The sequence below is a fragment of the Humulus lupulus genome, chromosome 4, assembly GCF_963169125.1.
Source record: "Humulus lupulus chromosome 4, drHumLupu1.1, whole genome shotgun sequence".
NCBI classification, from domain to species: domain Eukaryota; kingdom Viridiplantae; phylum Streptophyta; class Magnoliopsida; order Rosales; family Cannabaceae; genus Humulus; species Humulus lupulus.
Genome location: NC_084796.1, coordinates 207,194,813 through 207,210,235, shown reverse-complemented (window position 1 = coordinate 207,210,235; position 15,423 = coordinate 207,194,813).

The window sequence follows — 15,423 nt, the reverse complement described above, 5'->3', positions numbered from 1 at the left end:
CACGGAGGGGCGAGGGCCTCACTTGGCATGGAAGTCATTAGGCTAAGAGAACCACCCTCGCTATGCGAGGCTCTTGGATAGCCTCCCACACGCACTTAAGCACCCCGACACGGGTACCCCGAGGTGCCACCCTCGCTATGCGAGGCTCTCGACTGGCCTCCCACGCGCACTTAAGAACCTGAACATGGGTACCCCGAGGCGCCACCCTCGCTATGCGAGGCTCTCGGCTGGCCTCCCACGCGCACTTAAGCACCCAAACACGGGTACCCCGAGGCGCCACCCTCGCTATGCGAGGCTCTCGGCTAGCCTCCTACGTGCACCGTGTCTACGCGAGACATCGAGTCTCGCCTTCGAGTGATCACATGGGATGCAGCCTGGCTAGGCCTTTCGTGTCTCGCATGCATAGACGCATGTATCTGAGCATAGGTCCCAAAAGGCTGCCTCGATATGCGATACACTCTAAGGACCCCGAACCCTCTCACTATACAAGGCTCTTCACTAGGCTTACTGCGTGCACCTTGTCTCGTCCCAAGCACCTTGTGCCTCGCTGAAGAGGCCCTAGTTCACTTCTAGAGGTAGGTGCCACCAGCGAGGCACCCTCACGCCTTATCTTCTCTTGGCATGTAAATTTTGAAACCTCCTCAATATCCGTATGAGGAACACTTGGAAATACTAGGTGGGTATGTCAAATAGTCATTGGGTGCCAAGCTAGAATTGATGAGGATGACTGGGTAAGTCACTCATCATAACTCACAAGCTCCTCTACACTTAGAAATATATAAAGAAACTTGGGGCAAAGGCGTATTTTGGAAATGTGAGAACAACCATCAGGTACAAGGTACGTGTACTGATATGGGATGTACGACCATGAAGAGGACAGAGGCATGGCCCTGACATCCGCATCTGACGAGTAGTGGCGGTATGAACTTGTACAGAGAGTGGAGGCACTACCTGAGCACCCCCGACCATATAGCAGAGGTGACAGTACTATGTCCTGAGCCACTACTCTGGCAATGTACCCGCGTACGTCCCTGTCCCCTGGGACTTGCTTGTATCAGAGGCTAATAGAGCCCACCTATAAATAGGCTTCGACCCCTCAGGTTAAGGGGTTGGAAAATTCATTGTACACTCAGGCTATTAAGAAATATACAAAGGCTTACTCCATTGTTGATTTGTGTTTATCCTTCCATAAGTTCATTCTAAGTTCTTATCAAAATATCTCCATACTTACCTTTGAGTTTTCTGATCTAATTTCGTTGACGAGATTTGACCGTCAACACTTTTATTGTAATTAACCTTTAAAATATATTTTGGGATCCCAATGTATACAGTACATGTTTTAGTGAAACGTTGTATCTTTGACCAAAATTTTTAACCCTAAACCGTTAAACATATTTATTTACACGATTATGGCCAAATGACTTGGTTAGCGAGTTTAGCACTATTAAAAATGCATAGCGTAACGGTCCCTAGGTAGTAGGGCATTATAACTTGGTATCAGAGCTAGCCAAGGTTAAGGGTTCCTATAGACAAGCTGGGCATGCACACTCGTCACTAAATACAAGCTTCACTCAGGGTATGGTAACTATTTATGTGGTTATGTGCTTAGCTGCTTAAATAGAATGTAAATGCTTTATCTGCATGCTGTATTAAGGAGCATGAGATTCTGTTAAGGCTTAGCCCTTGACTATTGATATTATTATATGATTACCTGCTCAGTGAATATATAAATGTGTTATTTGTATGCTGAAGTTGAGAGCATGGTATGTTTGTTGGAAGAGCCGGGGTTATGATTGATGTATGAATATTGTGGGCGTGTTTTTAGCACTGCAGTGATTTGTGAATGTGGTGTTATGTGATTGTTCCCGTGGGGAAAGCTTTTTAATATGCTCATCATGTTTAATGGGTCAAGTTATTGACTGCAGATTCAATAAGAGGTTATGTATCTAAGGCAGTTAAAGATACCTGGTGGGGGTTATACCGAGGCTGGGAATTATAGCTAGGGTTTGAGTTCTTCACCTTCCCCTTAGAATTTGCAGCAGGTGTTTACAGATATGCAATTAAGATTACAGAGGCAAGAGGAAGAGATTAGGTGTTTGAAACAACAGTAGATTCTGTTAGGGAACACCTCTTCCTTTGCTATGCCAGGAGTGGCACTAATATTGGCTCAGCCTAGGGTTGAGAACAAGTGGGAATTTCTTTGTAGAAGATTATAGGAATATTACCCTCCAATTTTTGAGGGAGGCCTAGATCCATTCAGAGCTGAGCAATGGATGTGCATGATCAGTTCTATCCTCGACAGTATGGGGGTGGTAGGTCACGATAGGGTGATCTGTGCTACATATGTACTGCGGGATAATGCCCGGACGTGGTGGGAAGTGGTATCCCAGACAAGAGATACAACTATGATGGACTGGAAAGAATTTAGGCAACTGTTTAGTGAAAGATATTACTGTGATGCAATCAAGACTGCTAAGATGAATGAGTTTCTGAACGTGGTTCAGGGAAATGTAACAGTAACAGAGTATGTTAATAGATTTGATGGGTTGGCCAAGTTTGCTTTTGATATGGTACCCACGGATGTAGCTCGAAAGGAAGGTTTATCCAGGGATTGAATCCAATAGCTCAGGTCATTAGAGTTGCCCCAGTGCATGAAATCTCTACCTACGCTCAAGTGGTAGGAAAGACTCTTGTTGTTGAGAGCACAGGAAATGAAATTGAGAAGGAGAGTGCCAGAGAGCGCGAAGCTCAGATAGTGATACCTCCATTTATTGGATCGGGCGAGGACAAGGATTGGAAAGTCTACCCAGAATGCACACGGTGTAAGAGGTGTCATATGGGAGAATGTCGAGCAAAGGCATGTTTCTTATGTGGGATGGTTGGGCACCGTAAGAGGGTTTGCCCGAGGCAAAGGAAGGATAAGCAAAAAGGGCAGACAACTCGACTCCAGCTCGGGTGTTCTCTCTAATGCAGTCAGAGACTAAGTCTGAGACTAAGACTGAGGTTGGTTCCTTAATAGTGGCATGTCAGCTTTTTGGTTTTGATTTTTGTATTTTGTTGATTGGGTTTGGTGCCATGTTGTTCTTTGCTTTGTTGCATTTAGAAAGACATAGAGCTGATATGCAGGTTACATGGTTATGTTGTGATGAGATGTGATATTCTATTGGTAATTTGAAGAGATGGGCTAGGTTATGGTGAGAAGGGACTCATCAATTGATTTGATAGGGTTGGTTATGAATATTCGATATGATCCTGGATATGGATTGGTTAGCCAAGTATGGAGCAATGATAGATTGCAAGGAAAGGATAGTAATCCTTGGGTTTGAGGGTGAGAAACCCTTGTATTTGTTGGCACTGTGCATGGACCACGATGCTTATGACCTTTGTAATTAGAGCTAGAGACCTATTGCAGGAGTGTGCATAGGACTCTTAGCTAGTGTGGTGGATACCACTTGGGTCGTGTCAGTGGGACCAAGATAGACTTGAATAGTCTGTGAGTTTCTGGATGTGTTTCCAGGGGATTTTTCAGGGTTACCTTTGCATAAAAAGATAGAATGGTGAGTATGTTGGTGCAAGGGATGGAATTAGGTCTAGGGCACTATGTTGAACAGTTTCAGCAGATTTGTAAGAACTAGAGACTCAGTTATTGAGTAAGGCAATATTCTTTAAGGTGGATCTTTGATTTGGTTATTACCAGCTGAAGGTCAGAGATAAGGATATGCAGAAGACTGCTTTTTATATCAGATGATGGAAATTGGAATGTTGAGTTATGTTTTGAGGATTGATTAATGCCGAGTTATTTTGATGGATTAGATGAACATAGTATTCAAGGATTATCTGAATTGGATTTGTGATCGTCTTGATCGACGGTATTGTGATATACTCTCAGTTGGAGATTTGCCAAGGTCAAGGAACACCTTAGAGGGCAGGAGTTTCCTTGGACGGGCAAGATATTACATGTGCTTTGTGGAAGAATTCTGAATCTTCTTACAGATCAGAATCAGTTTATAGATTGTTATGATATCTCATTAACAACAAAGGTGATTATCTAAGCAACATGTTAGTTGAAGGATATGACCAGAACTAGAGCATAGTTACTGGTGGGCCAGTTGGCCATCATTATGCTTGAGTTTACTCTTGTAGAGAGGATTAAAGGAAAACATTTGAGAGAACCACAAATGGAAGGAATTGAATGGAATGTCTTTGTTGAATTTGTTAAGGATTATGCAGTGTTAGGGATGAGTTTATTGAGGTATAAGGATTAGACTGGTAATCCGATGGACACTGGAATTAAATGGGAGAATCTGGATGAATGTCATACTACCCTTTATTCTCTTTATCCAGGCATCATGAAAGATGTACCAGGATCGGAAAGCTTTATATTGGTGGCCTGGGATGGAGAGGGACGTATTTAAATATGTGGCAAAGTTCTTAACCTGTTAGCAGGTCAAGACAGAGTATTGGGAATTATTAAAGCCATTACAACCTTTGTGTAGTCCATAGTAGAAGTAAGGAAACATCGCAATGGATTTCGAAGTGGGGCTGCCCAGGGTAGTGGGTCAGCATGATTTGGTTCGGGTCATTATGGACCAGTATATAAAATCATCTCATTTTTTATCAGTGAGGACAAGTAATACAGTTGATCAGTATACAGACTTCTATGTGAGAGAGATAGTATGCCTTTATGGAATTCGAGGTTTATCTTATTATATTAGAATCCTGTTATTACTTCCAAGTCTTAGGGAAGGTTACAGAAGGCAATGAGTATACAGTTGGAGTTTAGTACAGTTCATTATCCTCAGACTGATGGTAAATCAGAGAGAGTTATCCAGTTATTGGAGGGGCACCTTATGAGATGTTGTATGGTAGGGAATGTATATCGCCCATTCATTGGGATGAGATGAGTGAGATGTCATATTTTGATTCTGAGGTGGTTTAGAGGATCATTGAGGCTATTGAAAATGTTAGAGCTCAGATGCTCGCTTCTCAAAATAGACAGAAAAGTTTTGTTGATCTGAAATGCAGGAACATGGAGTTCCAAGTGGAAGACTGTATCTTCCTTAGAATATCACCATGGAAAGGGGTGAGGAAATAAGGGCAAGTTGAGCCCTAGATTTGTGGGACCGTTTGAATCCAGGATAGGATCGGTCAGGTTGCCTATGGATTGGCCTTAGCTTTGGCACTGTCAGCCGTATATAGTGAATTTTAGATTTCCATGTTGAGGAAACATGTGTTAGATGCGACTCATGTGTTGAGTTATGAGAATCTGGAATTGGAGGCTAAGTTATCCTGTAAAGGGTAGCCAGCTCAGATATGAGACAAAAAGAACAATGTTCTGAAGAATAAAGCTATACCTTTGGTTAAGGTATGAAACTGAAACAGTAGGGTTGAGGGAGCGACCTCGAAACTAGAATCAGTTATGCGGGATTGATATTCTGGGCTATTCAGATAAAATTTCGAGGATAAAATTTCTGTAAGGAGGAGATAGTTGTAACGTTCCAAATTTCCTAATAAGGCTTAGGGCATTGATTAGGGGGCCAGGATGGAAAATTATGGAATTACATGATTATATGATATTTATGTGTATCATTATGTGATTATGTGAATAATATTATAATATGATTTGATATGCATGTTTAGGTGTATTAAATATGCATGTGGGCCCATTTCTGTTTAATTGGGCAATTTTCATTATTTGGCCCGTTTTTTGTATATTTGGCATATATGTGGTATGGGTGTGGTACTGCATTATTATATGGTTATGTTTGGGTTACTTGGCACGAGACGATCCTAGGGAGGAAGCTAGTGGGAAAGTCACAATGGGATCCATACGTGACTCGGAGTGAGTCAAGGGGTATCTTGGGAATTTAGCACATTACCGGGATATTGGGTAATGGGAATGATTATTTGAGGATATATTGGGAGTTAGTGAGATCATGGAGAGATTTTGGGAATTTTGACTATTTTACTCTAGGGGGCGTTTTTGGGACCCCGAGCATTAGGATTTGCTTGAGGTTACTTAAGCTTGAAGTAACCTGTCAGAAATAAAAGAATGTTCAGAACGTTCTCTCTCTCGCTCCCGTGCCCTTTTCAACACCTGTTTGCATTTTCGAAGGAAACTCGAGTTTTAGGACACGTATTCAAGCAAGGATTGAGGCATAGCTATTCTAGGGAAGATTAGAAGCTTATTAGTTGAAGGATTTAGTTGGGAAACGACTCAATCAGAGGTAATCCAAGTTATAAGTTATAAGTTATAAGTTTTTAAAGTTTTTAAGCCTTGATTGGATTTTATGTTTTGATGAGTTTTTGGATGATTTGAGACTTGGGTTTTAATGGTTTTGGGAAATTAGGATGTTCGGGAACTTTGATTTTGGGATTTGGATATGATTGGATAGGTTTTTGGAGGATTTTAAATGGGAAAAACCGTAGAAAATGGCTGGTTTCATGGTAAAGTCGCGACCTTGTTCAAGTCACGACCGGGATGAACCAGGAGCCAGAAGGGATCTGCCTGGGGGGTGCGCCACAACCCAAGAGGGGCCAAGTTGCAGCCCGCACCTTGAAGCCCGGGCAATGGCTCTCTGACTTGGGGGCAAGTCGCGACCCTCAGAGCCAAGTCGCGACTGGCTTGTGCATTTTTGCCTAGATTTGGTTTTTAATCGTGGGATCTTAACTCTATGTGCATGGGATTGATCCTACTACCTAGTTGAGTAGGATTCGATGTCCCGGAGGCTAGGATTTGGTCTAGAAGTATTTATTTACTCATTTTTATGGGGTTTTATATTATGGTTGTGACTAGGTTATCGCTAGGGGCTTGGAAATAGGATCGTGCTTGAGGGTCATTTATTGGTAACCTATGTTAGGACCAAAGGTAAGAAAGCTGTACCCAGTATGTGATGCATGCGATTCATGTGATTATGGCATGGCATGAATATTGAATATGGAATTGATTAGAACTTGAGTCACTGTAAATGTGAATGATCATAATTATGCTGGTGAATGTTGAGTAAGCATGTTGAATGCCTTATATTTGGATATTTGACATATGTTATATGCCTGGTTGCATTGCTTACTTGTGAGTGGCATTGACTCATTAGTCGGAAACAACATTGGTGTTAGTACTGGTCGTGAAGTCTTGACTTATTAGTCATCATCGACAATAGTATTGAGCGTTGGTCATATGGAATTGACCTGCGAGTCAAGAACAACATTAACATATTGAACGCAGAGCTGAAATGATTAGATCTAATCAACATGAGCATTAAATGATTGACCGACCCCAAGGTCGAACAATTCTAAAAATGCTTGTTTGGTTTAAAGGCTAGTTACTTAGAGCCAGGGCCAAAAGGCTCAGGTGACTGAAACGTCACATGGCTTAGGGAGCAGATCCCCAGAGATAGACTCTTAGTCATCTATTCAGGGAACAGATCCCCAAAAATAGACTCATTAGTCATTTATTCAAGGAGCGGATCCTCAGAGATAGACTCCTTATTCATCTATTCAATGAGCAGATCCCCAAAGATAGACTCATTAGTCATCTATTCAAGGAGCAGATCCCCAGATTGACTTGACAGTCATCTAAACAGGGCGCAGGGCCCCATAATCATTTATTTGGACTTGCCTTCATGCATGAGTAGGGCTATTATTTCTAGGCATGATTATTAAGATTTAGTGACATGCTATTACCTGTTTATGAGCATGTTGAGTTTTCTTGCTAAGCCTCGGGGCACAGGTGCTATGTGGTGCAGGTAAAGGCAAAAGAAAGTTGGACCATCCTTGAGTTGGAGAGCTTAGGTGACGATGTGTACATTTGCAGCTGCTCGACCACCACTGCCGAGGGTTTAAAGAGGAACTTGGGTTAAACCCTATTTTGCTGCTTAGGCTGGCTGGTTGTAAATCTTTTATTGTAATTAACCTTTAAAATATAGTTTGGGATCCCAATGTATACCGTAAATTTTTTAGTGAAACGTTGTATCTTTGACCAAACTTTTTAACCCTAAATCGTTCATCATACTTAGTTACACTATTATGGCCAAATGAATCAGTTAGCAAGTTTAGCACTTTTTAAAATGCACAGCGTAACGATCCCTGGGTAGTAGGGCGTTACACTTACCATGCACTACTGAGGTAAACCCAATAGAGCAGTGCAATGCAATATCCTTGAGGAGTGGCGAGGAGTTAAAAAAGCCAAAAATGGTTGATAAGGAGAAGGAAGTGAGTGGGTCTAATGTTATTACGAACTTAGAAAAGCATCTAGAAATAACTATAGATCACCATATAAAGATCCCATATCCTCAGAGGCTTCAAAAGAATAAGCTTGACAAGAAGTTTTCTAAATTTTTGGATATCTTTCAAAAGCTACACATCAATATTCCGTTTGCTAAGGCACTTGAACAAATGCCAAGTTATGTGAAGTTTATGAAAGAAACTTTTTCAAAGAAAAGGAAGCTAGAGGATTATGAGACAGTGGCACTTACTGAGGACTACAATGCGATACTGCAAAAAAAGCTACCTCTCAGGCTTAAAGATCCTGATAGTTTCAATATTCCATGTTCTATAGGGGGCTCAGTAGAAACAAAGGTTTTATGTGATTTAGGGGCCAGTATGAATTTAATGCCTCAATCAATCTTTCAGAAGTTGAATTTGGGAGAAGCTCGACCTACTACTGTGTCATTGCAGATGACAGATAGATCAGTGAAGCATCCTCGTGAAGTGAATGAGGATGTATTGGTGAAAGTGGATAAATTCACCTTACATGTGGACTTTATTATTCTAGATATGGAGGAAGATGACAATATTCCAATAATACTTGAAAGAGCATTCTTGGCTACTGGTAGGCCTTTAATCCATGTACAAAAGGGTGAGTTAAAACCAATAGTGCAAAAAGAGGAGGTAATATTTAATGTTTTCCCAGCAACGGAAATTCCAACTTGTTGTAAAGTTGAAATGGTAAAACAAGGAGAGAACAAGTTGGAAGTCTCTAAGAAAAGATCCATGGTTAAAAGTGGAATGCGAAAAGTGTGTCATCGTTCAAAAAGGTTCTTTAGTGAGAGGATTCAAATGTTACATGAGAGGGGTAAAGTTCCACCAATCTATAAAAAAAAGAAACAAGGGCCAACTCATGACACTATGGCTCTCAAGGATGTGAGGGGTGGACTTAATCCAAGTTGAAATATGAAAGAAAACAAGAGTCCGGCTAAAATACGTTAAAGACATCGCTTGTAGGAGGCATTCTTATGTTTATTTTTAATTTTATGTTATTTGTTTTTTATTGGAACAATGTTTTTAGAAATTTTGTTTTAGTTGTTTTTAGTTTTAATATGGAAAAATTGTGTTGTAACTCGTAAACCGTGAAAAACGTAAAAAAATTGAAGTGTAGGAGGTTATAGAGCTATAGCCACATGCCAAGCGCTACACCATTTGTTGGGTTTCCGTCGTAGCAGCTGTCGTCGTCTCAACCATTTGAGGGACCTTCGTCCCAGCCTGCACAACCGCCATACTGACGTGGTTGCTTAGGTAAGTGTCTTTTCTCAATCTTTTTGCACTTTAACATTGGGGACAATGTTAGGTTTTATGTTTGGGGGAGAGATTTATTTTTAGTGTTATGTTATTTGTGCATTTTTCAGTTTGAGTTTCTAGTTAGTTTGTAATGAGTGGTGTTTTAGAGAGTAAATTAAGTTGATGATAATTGCCATTTTAATACGATTGACTGTTATGTTGTATAATCCAATGGAAAGATTGATGTGCTTATAAAAAAAAAATATGTTCTTTTGACCCATACCATGAGCAGAAAAATTATTATGTGGGGAGTGAACGTGTAATGGGAAGTTATGTATAATGTGTTATTCAAAAAATGTCTTGTGATTGAGAAAAGTAAAGAAAAAAAAGTGCGAAAGAATTACACTCCAGAACAATTATTTATTGAAAAATCTAAGTTTGGGGGAGTGTAATATAAAAAATTAATAAAAATTTAAGAATGAGTAGTTTGTATAAATTTCTCAATCATTGCACAAAAAAGGGTAACAAGGGATGAATGGTTTGAAATTTCTGGGAAAGTTTGTTTAGTTGGAATGCTTGTGGTATGATTAAGCCTAAAATGTTGTTTTATTTACCCGTACCTAAGCCTTCTATTACAACCCTTGTAAAGTCCTATTGATTCTTATCTGTGTAGTTGTTTATATTAATGAAGAATAGTAAGTAATGCATGCATACAGAATAATTTGGTTATGTGGTTAGTTGGTGAGAATTTGAGGTGCATAAAGTGGTTCAATTATTTTATTTGCAAGTTGTGAGTAAAAAGGAACTTTGGTATTAATAGATTGTAGTGAAGGGGTGAAGTATTTTGACTGAAATTCTGGATTATTATTTTAAATGGCATGTCGTTTTCCTGAGAATTATATGTGCATACTAGTCTTGAGTGTTGGAATTGGTTGGTTATGTCAACTTGGTTTGTTTAGGTTTGAGTCTAGTTAGATTCTTTACTCGAGGGCGAGTAAAGGATTAGTTTGGAGGAGTTTGATAAACGAGTTTTAGGCTCGTTTTATAGTCTAGTTTTTAGGAGGGTTTTCATTAGTTTAGGGTTATTTTATTGCAGATTTATGTTTGTTTGTTCATGTTTTAGGTTTTTAATGCTAAGATGGTGACAAGAGTGGAATGAAGTGAAAGTGGAAGAAAATGGAGTTATTTTGGAGAAAATCGAATCATTCGGGAGCAAGAAGTCCAAGTAATGTTTCTGTGAATAGCGCTACAATGCTAGCACAATGGCACTACAATGCTACAAAGAAGACTTTCAAGGCATTTGTCTCTGTAACTAGCGCTACAACTTTATGCAAGTAGCGCCACAGTGCCTGAAGATCCTGAAGAATAGCGCTACAACGCTATCGACCTAGCGGTACGACGCTGGTTAGATAGTTTTTATGAGGATTTGGCTCTATTTGAAGCGTCATAGCGCCCGAACCCTAGCACTACAGTGCTCTCGACACGATTTTTGAATTCTAAGCCACTTTTACAAGGGTAAAATGGTCTTTTCACTTGTGGTATTGAGAAACTATTTAAGTGACATTATTCTGCGAATTTTGGCAGCCGGATTAGTTTTATAAACCATAGATTTAGAAAAGACTGTTGTTTTTATTGTTTCTATATTTCTTTATCTGGTTTATTATTTTCTAGATTTCTTCTTCATCTTAATTCTTTAGGTTATTTTCTATAAACAATTATTTGAATGTCATTGTTATTATGTCTGATATGAACTAAACACTTTTATCTAGGGTTTAATGTAGTCACTTGGATTTTTATTTAATTTTAGTATAATGTTCTATTGATTCTTCTTCTTGATTTTAATCTATATAATGTTTGCTTAATGCTAGTAAATACATGATCAATATTTGCTTGATTTATGATTTTGATTTAAAATTCGAAAGATGAGAGTTGAATATGCTATCGTTATATAGACATAGGCTACATATTGGATGAAAGTACATGTATGACTTGTGTAGTAATTAGGTTTCTATGCTTAATGTCTGCTGTATGTTTAAGTTTATCTCAGAGATGTAGAAAACCTGCATATAGGATGAAATTTTATATCTTGAAAAAGAATAGGAATCGATTTATGTTAACCTGCTATTAGAATAGGAAAAAAGAAATTTAGAACTGAATAATAAAATTCGTAGAATGAAAAGTTGATGAAGTTAATACCCTAGGTCTTTTTATTATTGATTTTCATCTTTTGATTAGTTATTTTGTTCACAGTTATTTAAAATTTTATAATTAGATTTATTCATCTAAATTTTGTTTGCCATATAGAAATTAAAGAATAATTATTGGTAATTGGTTAATAGTCTTTGTGGGAACGATACTCTATTTACTATCTATATTACTTGAATCTATTGCGTGCACTTGCATATCATATTTTAGTGATTATTGTCGACACGTGGTTTAGTTTTCAGAGTGACGTCAGAGGAAAACCCAAACGTTTTTCCCTCCAATTTTTTCGAATCACTCCTCTTAATTGAAGTCTCCACTACCCGAGGGCGAGTAGAGACTTGGGGGGGCAAATGTTGTTTGTATTTTCTCCTCCGACACGTGGCAACTCACAATGACTGGCTCAGACGGTCTTAGACGTCTTCAGAGTATGTTACTCCCAAGGGCTCTATTGGAGGCTAAGATCCTTTTAGGTGAGGTCGCCTATCTCCGCCAATGGGTAAGGTAGATTACTCTCTGAGGCTTGCCCTTGGAGCTGGAGGTTCTCCAGCTCAGACAATTAAAGCGAAGGCTCTCCTCCCCCCAGTCGTCTCCCAGATCCGAGGTTCCAGTTCTCGGACCTAAGATAAGGCGCCAGGTGTCAGCTAGTGCGGGCTTATAGCATCAGAGGAGCACCTAACAACCTTTTAAGCGATCTGCCTACAGTGTTGTCGATTGTACGATTCGACAATTCGCATTCCCACTACACCATCTAACACGAAAATACGTACAACATGCCCTGACAACAGCAATGGCATGTTCCCTATAAAGTAGGTACCTTTTTGTAGTGGGCCCCGCGGATCTCGCTTGGGTCGTGGTCTCTATTCAATGCAGCCTAATGCATTGGATTGGTATTAATCCCCCAATAACAGGAAGAATGTATATTAATTATAAATGATTAGTATTAATGACCCCAACTTCTATAAATAGAGTTGGGAGTCTCATTGTAAGAGGTTCAATTTTATAAAGAAAAAATACATTGTACTCAGAGCAATCTAAACGCTGCCTGAGAATAGACCATTGAAACTTGCCACAGCAAGCTTCCAATCCTCTTAATACCAAAGACTCGTGTACTAGGGTTCTTTTATAACTTGAACCACATAAAAATTATGTGTTCGTGTTACTTGTTTATTTAATCTTTCGTTTTAAGGTTGATAGCAAAAAAGACAGTCAACAAATATAATTATTAAATATCTAGTCTTGTATTATATATTATTATAGTAATGATATTTCATAACATTTAAAATTATATTAATATAATTATTAAATATCTAATCTTATATTAAATATTATTAGGGAAAATACCAGTTTGACCCCTGTGTTTTACCCGAATACTTGATCGAACCCTATGTTTTGTTAAATGATATTTTAGACCCTGTGTTTTGTAAAATGGATCAAAATAGTACCCTAAGTCCAAATTCGGTCATACATTTTTTCAATATGACCACATAACTAGAATCACAACTTTCTTTTCTATACTCACCTCTCATTTTCACTGCTGCATTTGATCAAAAACTTGTGATAAAACATTGTTTTAGAGAGTTGTTGGTCGAGTAGAGGATGTTCTCGGAGCATTCTTTGTGGTGAGAGATAAGAGAGGTTTTGGCAATTGGGTTTTCATTTTTGAGCTTTTTGGTGATGAAATACATGCTGCAATCTCCCTTGTCATGCAAACCCAAAGATTTTTGGTTGTGAACTTTTTGGTGAGCTTCAGATCTTGCTCATGAACCAAGATCTGGTGCAACCTTTCTTATCGTGTGACCCGAAATATCATGGCTGGGGATAATGCAGGGCGGATCTGGCTGAAGTTGGGATTAGGGATGAAGTGCACCAAGATCTGCACCTCCCCATGTCGCATCACAAGTCACGAGCTCTGGAAGAATAAGAGAAGAGAAGAAGAAAGACGAATATGAGAGAGAAGAGAGGAGAAGGGGAACGACATTAACATTACCAGAGAAGAAGAAGAATAGGAGAGAAAGGGAAGATCAAGAAGGAAGGAGAAGAGAAGAGATAGGAGAGAGAAAAGAAAAGAAAAAAAATTAAATGTATGTTTTTTTTTTCTTTTTTAAATATTACATTAAATTTGTATTAATTAAGTTTTTGATATTTATTTGACCGAAATCGTGCTCAATGTACTATTTTGATCTATTTTGTAAAATACATGGTCTAAAATATTATTTAACAAAACATACGGGCTGATCGAGTATTTGGGTAAAATATAAGGGCCAAATTGATATTTTCTCATATTATTATAATAATAATATTTTATAATATTTAAATTTATATTAATATACTTACTAAATAGTTATTTTATTTTTTAATTAGTTTTAAATGTATATTCTGTTAAATATTTATAATATTCCGTTAAAGTTAACAAATCAAACTGTTAAAATCAAGAAAATCTGTTAAATACACATTTTTTATATAGAAAAGATATATGAAAATAAAGGATTTATACACTAAAATTATGTCAAACATACTATCAATGAATTTCATACTATTTAGCTAAGTAGATTGATTAAGTTTTTTTCTAATTAATTTTTTGTATATCATGTAATACACATAACCAAATCACATATACATTATAATTAAAATATTTAATTTATATATTTCTATATTCTGCTGATCTAAGATATCAAACATTTTTTTCTTACCATTTATCACGAGTCATCTAACTATATTCTAAATGAATTTGAAAAAACTTGAGTGATGTAACACTATTTCTTTTTACTATATATTTATTATGATTCATCTAACATAGTCCAAACTTTGGAAAGACTTTATTGGTGAGAAAATATGTTATATAGTATTAATAATAAAATAGAACTCAAAATACATCTAATTGTTAATAGCATAGATCCAAAATTATAGATGGTAATGCTATTTGCATTCTACTAACAAGACAAAGGAATGATTAAAAAGTATATTGTCACCAGTAATTATAAACTTATGTTTACTAATTAATAATTACTCAACAATAGTAACCAAATTCTTTCTTTTTGAAGCTAGTAATATAAATTTAAGAAGAACAAAACACTTGGTCAGGATCATCCCCAAGGTCCCAAGTCATTATTTTAAGATCTAATAATCCCACAATGCAGGCCAAGCTTTTTATTTTTATTTTAACTAAGAATATTTTTATAATGTTTATGTACCAAATACCCTTTATTATTATTATATATTTATTTTTTTAAATTAAACACATTCTTATAACATTGTGATTTTCTAAACCAAATCCAAAACCGAATGTTAATATTTTAAAGGGGAATTAATTAAACTACATGCCTTGTTTATTTTTTATCACGCATGCACAATGCATTAGTATCTATAATATACACTATAAATATTTGAAATTCGTGTATAACACTACATGCATTTAATTGATATATATATATATATATATAGGCCTTTTGTGATTTTTTGTGTTTCTCAGCTCGTGAATAGTTTTCGGCGCGAATTTTTTTTATGATTGTGTTTATTGTAGTTATTTAGAGCATCCTGTAAACTTTAAGGAAATTCCGAATAATTTACAATGTCGAAAACTAGGTTCAAACAAGACTGTTTTCCACGCGTATAAAAAAAATTAATCACGCGTGCAACAACCTGTTTGAACCTAGTTTTCAGCATTGTAAATTATTCAGAATTTCTTGAAAATTTGCAAGATGCTCTAAATAACTACAATAAACA